Raw genomic sequence first — 14,341 nt, forward strand, 5'->3', positions numbered from 1 at the left:
ATCCTTTGAATTTATACATGATAAAACTGAGGCCTCCAGAGTGACCCACAGACACAAGTTAATTACAAAGCAGAGAGACAAGACAAATAATATGATTCCTAATTCAGCATTTTATAGCATTGCCCCTTCTTGCCTTTACTAGATTAAGAGATTACTATTATACGATTATGATATATTCTCTCCAACTCCTCCTGTCCTCTTCTTCTTCTGTACCATAAAAAAATAATAGTAATAGAGCTGAACTCAAAAAGTTTACCTTCTGAATTTTTGTATGTCCTGGAAATAACACCAAAAGGTATTTTCATAGCTACTGCAGAGCATACATAGAATGGCCTCATGCACATACTCACAGCTCAAAATCCCATTCTGGTGAATTCAGCTTTTTGTCCATTTGTTACTTTTAGTCAAAGGATAAACAAACAAGGAGTTTAATCACTGGCAGTAGTGGGGCTACAATGAATGGACTGAAGATAGACATTCATCCGTTCATTAAAAAAATACCTACTTAGTACTTCAAAGGTGATATATATGTAAAATAACCAAATCTCCGTAATCACTTATTCCAAACAAAATGTAACTGTGATTCACAAAACATGTATAAATATGGCTCAAATCTGACTCCTTATGCAAATATAAAGTAGCTATTCTACAATATTGTTGCACTGGCTTAACGTCTCCATTTTCTCACTGAAAACTATAAAATATAAACCTTTCTATATGGTTTCACATATCGAAAATTATTATGTTATTTTCATGTTCATCTTTAAGATGGTCCTTGGAAAGGATAAAATGAGAATTAAATTCTACTAAAAATGTATTATTCAACCAACATTTTACTGTCCAATACAGTCCAAATCTCAGGATTAAATATTCTCTATAGAACTCTAAATCTTATTCAATCAGAATTTAAACCTGGTCGATAAAGTACTGAAATATTTCCCTTAAGAATTTTTTCCTTTATTAAAAATCCCAATTATAATAAGAGTACGGGTTAATTGTAGAATATTCAGGAAATGGAAAAAAAGTATAAAAAGGGATATTTAAACTTACTATAATACTAATATCTAGAGGTAAATACTGAAAACATTTTGATACTACATTTGAATAATTTTGTTGCCTATGGCCTCCCCTCCTTTGATATTAATATTTTACCATGTTGTTAGATATTTTTAGAGAATGTGATATTTAATGACCACCTTGTCATCTATTTAATTACAAGCCACATTTTATCCAATCAATTCCTAATGCTGGATGTTTAAGGGGCCCTCTTTTTCAGAGAGCTAGGACACCCACTAGTAGGAAGAAGGCCACTGCCACACATGACATCACCAACCTACTACATGCCAGTCAGGGACTGCCTGCCTCCTCCCTCATCCCCAGCAGGCTTGGGAACACTGTCCTCCTGGTCGGGGTTTGATGGAGGCGGCCCTTCTAGTTCATCACTCTGACATTGCCTATAGAATGCTATCGTTTGCATGTTCATTTGGAATGGGAAGGGGGACACTTGCAGTGCCGGTTTCCAAATTCTTTACTGCTGGGCTGCCAACCGCTTCAACAGTTGGTTCTTCTGAAAGCCCAAATCTAAGGGTTTGTGTATGACTGTCTTGGCCACTATTCATTCCTAAATTTTCTTGAGCACCGTATCTCAATGAAAGCAATTAGTATACAATCAATCCAACAACCGCTAGATATAATGCCTGCCCTACTCTGGTCCAGCAGACATCTTTTATTTCATTCCCAAGACCATATATGTACTGATTAAAAGCAGGAATGCCCGTCAGGCCCTGAGAAGGGAGGTGATGAATGGTATGTCTGAACAGCTTGGTCCCTGGCTTGGTGTCACTGAAATGCCACACTCCTCACTGAAGTCCATTGATAAGCCTGACAGTGCCGAGCAACTTTTATCAGCAGACTTTATATCGGGGGACCCAAGCAGAAAGTTAGCACATGGGGTGTTCTGTCAGCACAGAAGGCTTACACCATTAGCAGATCGTAACAGAGTTTAGATTGTGGAGCCAAATAAAATTCTAGGTTGCTAAGTGCATAAAAGAAAAGGCTATAATGACTTCAATCTCAATAAAAATGCTGTTTTGAAGGAACCAAAGAAATTAATCTTGCAGTCTATTGGTAACAAAGAAACTTGAATATTGTTTTACATATATTATTTTAGTACCATTTAGGGTGGCTTATTTTTCAGGCTCTTTGAACTAAAGTGTACTGGGAATGATCTGGGGTATTACCATGAGCTAACTAGGGATTTTTTAATATAAAAACAAAAACAAAAACCTCCCTGATTTCTCTGGAGAGCTCATCCCCGGAGAATAACTACACATTACAATGCCATATGACTTGAAAATGTGAAACTGTGAAGAAAACAAGATGCGCATGGGAATCCCAACTCATGAGACAAAATTTGAAGAAGTTGTTCAAAGAAATGTAGACCCTTGACGTTTATAAAGCACAGTGTAAAGTAGAATAAAATATAGTTTTCACTAAATAAAATGGATACAAAATGAACTGGAAAAATTTCAGTCGTTTTCTTTAGGGACCATCAAAAAAACCATCATATCTTCCAAATATTCATCAGAGTTCAAGGCTAATGGAAAACATGTGTGAAAAGCATTTGACAAATAGATGTTAGTGCTCAATAAAGAAGAGATATAACAAATTTGCCTTACTCTGAGTATGTCTGATTGTGAGAAGAAAAGCTTTGGACCTATTCCCCAATCCATTTCTTTTAATATGAGAATCAAAACTAAATTTAGTTCCTTCATTTATTCTTGTCCATCACTGGCTGGAAATGCCAATGAGAAAGAGAGTTCCTGGAACATGAAACTTCAGGAGAAATTCCTGAAAGAGCAAGAGAAATAGTAACAATGTAACTTGAGTAACTACAAATGTAATAATCAATATGTTACATAATTATGGGAAATTCTCCCTACAAGAGTCATATTAGAAATACTTCCTGTACTTCCAGGAAAAGTGGTGACCTGAATACACGTAGGTAACTCTCCTGTTGAACATAAAATGGAGAAAAAGTGGCATCAGTAATAGAAAGTAGGAAAGAGTATCAAGACCACGACAGAAATGTTAAGGAAATGTCACTAGATGTCATGTAAATAGAGCACAGTTGAAGACATGGAGGTTGTGGTAGGCAGAATAAGGGTCCCCTCAAAGATGGCCACGTTCCAAATTCCTGGAATCTGTGAATATGTTACCTTACATGAAAAATGGGAATTAAATTTGCAGATGGAATGAAGGTGACAATCAGCTAATCGGGAAATAGTAAGATTATCCAGGTGGGCCTAATGTAATCACCAGGGTCCTCCAAAGTGGCAGAGGGAGGCAGAAAGGGAGTGATGAAGAATAAAAGGGCTTGACGGGTCTTTGCTGGCATTGGAGACCAAGGAAGGGGGTCCCAAGCTAAGGAATGCAGGAGGCCTGCAGAAGCTAGGAAAGGTGAAGGAACATTTCCTCCCCAGAGCCTCAGAAAGGAATACGGCCCTGTCAGTGCCTTGATCTTAGCCCAGTGCGATACAGGTCAGACTTCTGATTCCAAAACTATCAGATAATACATTTGTGATAAGTCATTAAGTTTGTGGTAACTTGTTTTTGGCAGCAATAAAAAACTAATACAGAGGCCTCTTAAGAAAGTGGCACAAAAATGGGTAGAGGAGAGCCTGAAAACAGTAGAAAAGCTCCTTTTAAAAACTCCCAATTGTGAGGAATAGGGTCTTTTAACAAGAAAGTATCTTAGAAAGAAGCACACCACTTGTAAAGTCCCTTTGCCACCGGAATGGGCAGCATTCAAGGCAATCGTGACAAAAGGTCTGAAGGCTTATACGAGTACATCGAATACATCAAAGACAGCCAGGAACAGGGTGAGGTTTCCCCAAGATTCAGGGGATAAGCATTTGTAACTGGATGTACACGGTCACATCATAAAGCAGAAGAGGAGACACAGGTACACCATGTGGCTGGTGTAGAATGACCCAACAGAAAGGTGGGTACAGGCAACAGCTCCTCCTAAACAGAAAAAAAAAAAAAAAAAAAAGAATATTCCTCTACTGGGATTGCCCCAGAGCTGCAGCTCCCTTCCCTCACCCCTCCTCTGGCAACCCTGCGACTGAACAAGCGTGTAAACGTATATTAACCAGACACTGGATATATGAAAGGAGATAGCAGGAGAGCCCAAGGCACAGCTCCCACACCGTTTATGGGCTTGGACAGACTGCTCTTCATTCAGAGAGAGAAAGACAAAAAATCCCCTACATAGAAGAGGAAGATGACAGCCGGCACGATCCAGGAGAAGAGAATAATACTGGTGAAGGCATTACAGAAAAAGAGAAATATTGGTCAGAAAGGACTCCATACTTCCAAAATGCAGAATGTGACATAAAATATGAGATGAAGAAACAGAATAAAATGAAAAATAAACTGTGAAATGACAGTAGATAAATACACCCCCAAGGAAACGAATCTGTTAGATATGAAAATATTCATTATAAGAGAATGAAACAGAAAATTTGACCAGAGGAATGATACAGAGGACAAAAAACAGAGATCCAACACAAAAATTATTATTTGTTAAAGAAGAGTCTCAAACAAATGGAAAAGAAGCAATTGAGATGTAATCACCAGATATGCTCCTGAACCGAAAAAAACACTGTGCAAAACAAACAAATGGAGCATAGACGAGTTCATGTTACTAAAGAAAGACAAGCCTTCAGATCTATCCCAGAGGAAGAGACTTAAATTCCAAGAATAGAGAGGTAACACAACCAGAATCCAGGCAGAGGGAAAGAGCTGGCTTAGATTTCTTTTCCTCACTTTAGAAAACCAAATGACAATGGGGCAATGTCTACCCTACAGAATTTTTAGGAAAAATTTGGGCTCTCGCGATCTTATAATCGGCCAGATCGTACGATCGGTCATTCATGTGCAAAGGCGCTGAAAGACACACACAAGTAGACAGTCTATTCACAGAAGTGTGAGGATCACAAGCACCCCCCTCTAGCCCACTCCAGGTGTCCAAGGTTCCTGGAAGTTCTCAGAAACAGGGATCTCATCTCCTCTCTTATTTAACAGAGAGTCTCAGCTGGTGCAAGGGAACACACCTGCTTCTAGCCTCCAGAATTGTGAGCAAATAAATTTCTGTTGTTTTAGTCACCCAGCCTGTGATATTTCATTGTGGCAGCCCTAGAAAACTAATACAAAAGACAACAACAAAGGGTAATACCTATTGAGCCTTAGTGCACTGCTGGTGAGAATATAAATTGGTACCACTATTCCAAGGGCAGTCTGCCCAAGAAAGCAAAAGCCTCCTAGTGCTGATATTCTCTTCCCCAGAAATGCCACTGAGGACATTTATCCTAAGGAAACCATACAGACAGACAAAAAATACATGCACAAGGAAGTTCATAGCATACACACACACACACACACACACACACACACACACGCCTTCCAATATATATATTAAAGGTTTTATATACATGTTATTAAATAAGTAAATATATAAATAATGGTACCATGGGGTGGCATCCATTTTTAAAACATGTAATAAAATAATATTTAGTAATATGGAAATACATGCACAATATATTGCTGAGGAACTATTCAAATTACACTCAATATTTACCGGAATGATCGTGCTTTTTAAAAGGTATCTTCATTATTATCGCTCTCTACATAACCAAGCATCTTTATGATGTATTTAAAAATGCTGATATATCTTTGGATGATGAAGTTCTAGATTTTAATTTTACTTTTTGTATTTTAAAAGCTGTCCAAATCCATCATGTCTTAATTTCATACATGATTTCTTCAAAGCACCCAGCTCTAAAGGAGACTACAAGGAAGATCCATTAACATCTCACTTACTCTGTATGAAGACAGGAAAGGAAAGGAAAACTTGCAATCATACTGAAACCTAAGAATCAGAATCTGAGATGATTTCCTACAAACTAGAAGGCCAATAAAACTATGTTAAAAAATGCAGTCAGTGGCCTGCCTATCTCTGCCCACCTGACAGTAAGAATATCCTTTCTCGGTTTCTCTTTCTCCCTCTCTCCGCCTGCCTGCCTGTCTCCTGTTTCAGAACTCACAGTCTATGCTAAAAAGAAAACTGTTCTAGCACCCTGGAAAAGCAGTATATAGCGGGCCTTATACTTTAATCACCTCCTCGTTCATATCACAGCAGGAGGAAGTAAGAGCTGTGTATCGCCAGTGCCCTATTGCATTAAAGGAAATGTGGTATCTCCAAATGTTACAGCTGAGCACAGGGACAAGAAGAATGTTAGCACTTGTGTTTATAGTTATACTATTATTGATGCTGTTGTTTTAAGCATTTTTGTCTTGAGAAGATTGAAGAGCTGGGAAATGAGAGAAGATCTAACTCAACAGAGACTTACATAAGGAGTTATGCACATTTATCTTCAGTTGAAAACTGAAAACAGCGTAAGTGATAAATAACACAAAATAAGTCATTTTTAAATATTTGTAAATGTTTAGAAAGGCTAAGAAATCACAGATGTAAAATCTTAGGAATGCAAATATATGGTGCACAAAAGATTTAAAATGTAAATAGAATAGTATGCAAAACTTTATGGTAAAAGGATGAGAAATTGATATGAATCTGATTAATTTCTAGGAAAATTCAAATAAAACAAAAAAAATCCAATAAAATGAATAGTAATATATGGTTATCAATCTCTACATTCCAGAAATTGAGATTAGTATTTGGAACATTCTCAGAATAAATGTAAACTCCTCAATCTCACTAATCTTCCCATTGCTAGTCAATCACCAAATGTTGATTCTACTTTCTAAATCTCTGTCTCAGGGCGCCTGGGTGGCTCAGTCAGTTGGGCGTCTGCCTTCGGCTCAGGTCATGATCCCAGTGTCCTGGGATTGAGTCCCACATGGGGCTCCCTGCTCAGAGGGGAGCCTGCTTTTCCCTGTGCCTGCCACCCCCTCTGTTTGTGGTCTCTCTCTCTCTCTGACAAATAAATACAATCTTTAAAAAATAAAAAAAATAATAAATCTCTGTTTCACATGCCTGCCCCTCTACTCCGCTGTCCACACCACTGCTTTTTATCTCAGGTTCTCATTATGCGCTTCAGCACGGGGAGTTCAGTTCTCATTTCTCCAAAACCAGCAACTACCAAAGGACCTAGAATTAGAGAGGGAGTCAGAAAATATTTGTCGAAAGACCATGATGAAGCTGTCATGAACCAATCATAAAATACAGGTTGATTACGTTGTCTTCCAGCTTGGCAAATTCCACTGGGAAACACATCTCTTGTATGTCCAATAGATATTCTCTAACAGAGACAATGAAGAAGGACAACAGAGCATCCATCTGGCTGTGACTTAAAGTATCTTTAAATCTTAAAAGTCTTGGGGTGCCTGGGTGGCTCAGTCATTAAGCGTCTGCCTTCGGCTCAGGGCGTGATCCCAGGGTCCTGGGATCGAGCCCCGCATCAGGCTCCCTGCTCGGCTGGAGCCTGCTTCTTCCTCTCCCACTCCCCCTGCTTGTGTTCCCTCTCTTGCTGGCTGTCTCTCTCTCTGTCAAATGAATTAAAAAAATCTTTTAAAAAATAAATAAATAAATCTTAAAGTCTTGAAGAGTCTGTGCAATTCATGACCGAAGAAGATTAGATAAAGCATGCTCTAAGAGTCCAAAATGTCTTTGTTTCCTTAGTGAGACTATGAGTACTTTGTGGTAATAGACTTAATTTTGTTTATTTCATATCCTCCTTGGTGTCTTACACTGTAGATAGCATGGGTAAAGAATTCCATGGACCTCTCAATGTGCCTTATATTATATTCCCTCTATCCAATTTAAGGCTATCACTCCAGGAATCTCTCGTCTTTCCAACATCATCAAATTTTTGCTCTCTGGATTATTCCCATTTCCATACTATCATGATGTTTTTTTCTAAACCCTTTTTATTTAATTTATTTGAAAGAGACAGAGAGAGCACAAGCAGGGGAAGAGGCAGAGGGAGAAGCAGGCTCCCCACTGAGCAGGGAGCCCAACGTGAGGCTCGATCCCAGGACCCTGGGATCATGCCCTGAGCTGAAGGCAGATGCTTAACCAACTGAGCCACCCAGGTACCCGTATTTCTCAAATCTTTAAACAGACATACACATACACCCCTTCTCTTACTTCTTATTTCACTTTCTCACTAGCAGCTACCTTATGTCTTTGCTTTAAAACTTCTTGAAAGAGTCATCTTTGCTGCAGTTTCCAATTCGTCTCCTTCCATTTCCTCCAAGGCACACCCAGCAGGCACTACTTTCTACCACAACAGCAAAATGCTTTCCCTGAAGACAGCCGTGACGTCCGTAGTGCTCAATCCAATAGGGCGTTCTCAATTCCCATCTGACTGAGTGGTCAGCAGCATTGGACACAGTTGTTCTGCTTGTTCTCCTGGCTTCCAGGACAACACTCTCTCTTACGTCTCCTCTCCCTCACTGACCTTCCTTCTCAATCTCCTTTCTGGTTTCCTCTCCTCCCTTTGACTTCTTAATGGTGGACTGATCCACGGCACACACATCTGTCCTTTATGTACACTTACTCTGGTGATTTAATCCAACCTCATGGTTTTAAATGCATGGAATCCCCAACACAGACATGTTATATCCCCAGCACAGACTTCTCTCTTCAACCCCAGACTCATGTACAAAATTTTCTCCTTTACATCGCCGCTCGGATTTCTAATAGACATATCACATTCAACACGTACAGAACTCAACTCCTGATCCTTCCTCTCGAACACACTTCATCTGCAGCCTTCTTCATCTCAGTGAAGGGCAATCTCATCCTTATTCAAACATTATTCAAGTCAAAAAACTTGGGACTCTTTCTCAATTATCTTAATCACACACCCCACCTCAATTCCATCTTCAAATCCTGTTGGCTCTCCTTCCAACCCAAGTCCAGAACCTGACAGCTTATGTCATCTCCACAGCTCACCACCCTCGTCTAAGTTACCAGCATCTTTCACTTAAGTTACTGCAATAATTTCCGACCAGGTCTCCCTTTCTATTTATCCTTGCCCTTCTACAGTCTACTCTCAGCAGAGTCTCCACAGCAATCACCTTTGTCTCACGATTCTTTGTGGCTTCTCGATTCCATTTCACTCAGGATAAAATCCAAAGGCTGAAAGTAGCCTCAAGGCCCCACAGGATCTGCCTACCCCCATCATTCCTCTGAGCTCATGGCCTGCTGCTCTCCCCTCTGCTCACTCCTCGTTCATCAGAAATTGTCATGAAGCCACTGCTCACTTCAAGGGAGCCTGGGAAATCAAGCTCTGGGCACATTGCCACCTCAACAGAAATAGAGAGGAGAAGAATAAATATTAGCAAGGCAACCAGCAATGTCATATACACGATTATCTTATTTTACAAATAACAAAAAGTCTCAGAGAAGTTCAGTGATTCTGCTAGAAAGTTCAGTATCTGTTGTAGAAAATAATTTAGCTAGAAAATGGTCAAGTACAATTCAAACCCAGGTTTGACTCCATATCCCCTTAACTTTTCTATTATATCAGGCAACCTCCCTAATTTAATGGAAAATTACCGGCCTTTGAGTGATTTTGAGAAGAAAATGTGTTCTCTCAAACTGTCTAGCCTCAAATAGTCACTTCGTAAACGTTCTTGATGATGATTAAAATTTTATTTTCAGACAATGCCTATCTGTGCTAGAATGGGATTTTTAAAAACTCATTTTGAGTATGTACATGTTTCTTCTCTCACGAGTCACAGGAGTAAAGTCTATCAAATATTTGTTTGCATTTTAACAAAACTTTACAGATCAGTTATTCTCAATCTAAGTTACATATTCTATTCCTCTATGGAACTTTTAAAATTACAGATTTATTTATTTAAATTTTATTTTTAAGTCCACTGTAATTAACATACAGCATTACATTAGTTTCAAGCATACAATATAGTGATTCAACCGTTCTACACATTATTCAGTGCTCATCACATTAAGTGTACTCTTAATGCCCTTCCCTTATTTCACCCTTCCCCCCACCCACCTCTCCTCTGATAACCATCAGTTTGTTCTCCATATTTAAGAGTCTGGTTTTTTGTCTCTTTTTTCTGTGGTTTGTTTCTTAAATTCCACATATGAGTGAAAGAATATGGTATTTTTCTTTCTCTGCCTGACTTATTTCACTTACTGTTGTACTCTCTAGATCCATCTATGTTGTTGCAAATGGTAAGATTTCATTCTTTTTATGGCCGAGTCATATTCCATTGTATATATACATCTTCTTTATCCATCCATCTCTTGATGGACACTTGGATTGTTTCCATAGCTTATCTATTATAAATAATGCTGCAATAAATATAAGGGTGTGTATATCTTTTCGAATTAGTATTTTTGTATTCTTTGGGTAAATACTCAGAGAGGAATTATGGATCACATAGTAATTCTATTTTTAATAAAATTACAGATTCTTGAGTCTTATCTACAGATTCTGATCTAGTGCTTTGGGGGAAACTAGGACTGAGCATTAAGAAAAAGCTCCCCTTATCATTTTACCATAAAGCCAAATTTTAAAATTCACAGGTTTAGTTAAATAGTCTTAATAGCTCTAAGCTCCTATTCAGAGATTGCAAGGTACCCTCGTGAACTGATGGCTACAATTCTTCTGCCTTGTCTCCCATCACTTCTATCCTTAGACTATATGTCCCAGACTTAATAATGTAGGGCACTTCCCTGCCACTGCTGCAAGGTTTCATATTTCTATCCTAACAGCAATGTAGCTGCTTTGAATGCTTTACTCTTCTGACACCCCATCATCTGACAGCCAAACTATTTCTTCCATTAAGACTCATCCATACACATCAGTGTCTCTGGGAAGAGAGCTCCCTTTTGGCCTTCACTGCACTGTTGCAGAGACTGCTAGAGGCCACCAAGGATTTCTGCCCCTTCTTTATGAAGATTAAACTGATTTTTCTTAGAAGTAGCTGCTAATTTTCCAGCCATTGCACTTCAAGGTGGAGCCATATAACTGGTTCAAGCCAATGCATTATGGACCCAGATAGCATGTATCACTTCCAGGAGGAAATCTGAGAATCAGGGGTAGGATCCTCCGTGAATTCCTCCCTTTACCTACCAGCTGGATGACCCCCACAGAAACAGTGCCAGTCTCTGGGTCATTGCCTAGAGGAAAGACAACCAGAAGAGCTGCCCATTCAGGCTGATCAGGGTTAGATTTGACGTGAGCGAGAAATAAATTTTCCTTGTATTAAGCTACTAGGATTCGGAGTTCTTTTTGACAGTAGTTCCCCATATTCTAAAACATGAATTTTGCCCTCTACCTCATTTAATACCTGCTCAGCAGAACGACATTGATTTCTTTACCTGTCTGCCTCCCTTACTTGTTTGTAGATTCCTTGCACCTGGAGTCCCAAGCCCGGCAGAGTAGCCACTTAATTAAAGTTTGTTGAATTGAAGTCCGTAAAGAACACTAAAGGATGCTTAGAGAGCCACAGCGGCAGTACAACTCCGTAAGACTCTACCTCTCAGCCTGGATCTATGGTGCCCAAGAGTTTTTCCTTTAATTGACACAGCTGTCCTAACTCTGCATTCAGGACACCCCAACCCACCAAAGTCTCTTCTTAACAAAAAGTTGATTCTCTATCACCTCTACCCTGTGTGTCATACACAGAGCTATCTAAATTTGCCTGGACACCATGCTTTTATTTGTTGGATCAATAAATCCTAACCAGGGAAATTTAACTCATTCTTTAGTTGATTCTCAGCAAAATGAGTCCCTAAGTACCTACGAACACAGCATGAACATAACATTTTATTAATAGAGAACTTAAAGTAGCTCTTTACATCTCTGTATCCATTCGGGCAAGAGCCTCTTATACCTTGTATCCTTAGCAGCTACTTCATGCTTTGCTCAGGACATAAATGTGTTTTTTAGTTGAACTGCATGAAGCAATTTGAGGACAATTTAAATAAAGAATTTGATTGCTCTCTTATTTAATAAAAATTATTTTCTATAAGAAATTCTTAGAACCTCCTCTAGTCAGATTGAATAGTTTGTTAAAGCGTAATTGTTTATTTTTATACATGATTGCATCCTTTCAAATAAAGTGCCAGAGATCCTTTTTGATCAGTGAGAAAACTTCTATTTCCTGGACTATAAAGTATGTGTGTTTGTCTCACTAGATAGTTAAGAGATGGTGCTGGTTGTAGCTTTCTTTACCATTCAAGGGAACTGAGTTACTGACTATGGCTTTCCCAAGGCCTCAGTCTCAGTCTTCTCTGAAAATTACCTAATGAATGAGAAAAAGAGAGTAACAAAAAAGTGGGAAAGAATGCCCTCAGTACATTAAAGGATTAAGACACTTTATTCCCTAGATATGCTTGGCAAATTTGTAGATGTAGGTTTGGGAAGCTATTAATAGTAGAGCAGGCTTTAATTGAACTGCTTATCTTGTTTTTCAACCTACGCAAAAACCATATTACAATTTTAGAACCTATACGTTGTTTTCAAGGCTGCACATTTTGAATGATAGTTACTTTTACTTAGCTTAGGAATCCTTACTATATTGCTCCCAAATTCTTTGCATTCTAGATAGGCTGAGAGGTCTCAAGAACTATGTTTCCCTCACAAGGTACAAGCTAATTGCCCACCCAGTCTAATCATGTTGCCTTTTCACTATTAAAGTGGAATTAAATTATTAAAGATGTAAACCTGACATATTTATCTGTATCACTGCATTCCTCCCTGGCTTTCAAACTTCATAGTCATTGCTCCTTTTTCTGACCAAATTAAGAACACATGTGTCTGACTTAACTCTCAGAAACTAGAACTGTTGTTAACTTTAATCTACACAACACCCTGGGTTTCTTAGAGCCATTCATTACGATTACACTTGGCTCTCTTTATTACTTGATCTCCAAGTTTCAAATAGAGGACCTATGAATTCAGTGCACACACTTATGATTATTAAAATAAAAGAAAAAAATAGCACTACATGTATTTGCCAAGTTGTCCTGACCTTGGCTCAGCTGGACCAGCAACCCTCGGTCAGAAAACCAAGCTTATGAAGAGTCCAGCCCATACTTCCAGGGAAAATCTGGCTTGAGTTTAGCCTGTCAGAATGATTGGGAGATTTCCAGCTTGTTGTAAAGGAAAATTTGTTGAAAGGTAGCATTCGTGTCATTTATGGCAGCCCAAAGCCAACACTATGAGGAAACTTCTTTATTAGGAAATAAGAAGCAGATCCCAAGATTCACAGAGACAGACAGAGCATCCCACAAGGAGCCATAGCTCCTCAGCAGATATTTAAGACAACATGTAGTGTGGGAAAAGATACTGTTTAAGCATGATATGCAATCCACCCACAATGAAGAATGGCTGAATCAAAACCAGTAGGCTTGGAACCTGGTCCGGGCCCAGACACCGGTTCCGATGAGAAGGGCAGCTAGGCCTTGTCTCAATCCTGTACCTGCACTTGGTACCCCTGGATCCTCTAGTGCCTTGACCCTCAAACTGGCCAACACTAGCAGACTATCTAATGGTGTGGGGGCACGTTAACAATGCATACCCCTGCAAACAACCACAAATCAACCCGATCAGAAAAATAGATCCACCTTTAGGAATGGAGCCTTTAGAATCTTGATTTTTATAAATAGTCCAGGTAATTCCTATTCACAGTAAACAATGAGAACCAATCCTAAGACTTAGGGGACAGAGCCTAAGATTCTGAGATTCAGCAACATCATCCTTGTCAGTACTCTCACCCTGACTTGGTGGCCCAAGTCTGATCAGTGGGTGTTGCCTCTTCACTGAGATACAGCCCCCACTTTGTGTCTCAGTTCAAATAACTGGATTTTTGCCTTATTCCTTCATAACTACCTGCCTGCAACCTGCCTAAAACTCTGGGCCCCTTAGAAGATCAGTCCCATGGCCTGGGCTTAAAACACTGTCCTTGAACTGTTCTGTGGCGGAAGTCTGGCCCCCTAATGACTGGCCTGCCTGCCCCTGAAACCAAGAATTACTGCTCCTGCATTTCCGTTCATGATCTGCCACTCACCTTCTAGAATTATGGGTACCTTGTATTCCTACTAATTCTTCCAACTGTTGCCTATCCCCAGAGGCTTCAGATGCCATAAACGGGACGACCTTTTATTCCCTCCTGGCTTTGTGGCCCCCAGGACCTCCTTAACTAAGGCATGAGTCAAGTTTTTTCTCCCTCCTCATTCAATTACAGTTATCTGGACCATGTCTAGCCATGTCTCCAAATATGTAGGATACTCTCTAAGGGAACTTGCAGCTACAAAACTCAGTACTACTCT

At 39.4% G+C, this 14,341-nt stretch overlaps 1 protein-coding gene across 6 annotated transcripts in view; it reads right to left on the reverse strand.

The window, feature by feature from the left end:
- TTC29 (tetratricopeptide repeat domain 29) overlaps nt 1–9,258 on the reverse strand; it is a 468,751-nt gene extending 459,493 nt beyond the window's left edge. For all 6 annotated transcript variants that reach the window (XM_087866494.1, XM_087866493.1, XM_087866489.1 and 3 more), the window contains exon 1: nt 9,109–9,258. The gene's annotated coding sequence lies outside the window, so the exon portion shown is untranslated. The remainder of the gene's footprint in view (nt 1–9,108) is intronic.
- Between the last annotated feature and the right edge of the window lie 5,083 nt (nt 9,259–14,341).

Source organism: Ursus americanus, chromosome 13 (assembly GCF_024610735.1).
Source record: "Ursus americanus isolate L20-20 chromosome 13, mUrsAme1.1.p, whole genome shotgun sequence".
Taxonomy (NCBI): domain Eukaryota; kingdom Metazoa; phylum Chordata; class Mammalia; order Carnivora; family Ursidae; genus Ursus; species Ursus americanus.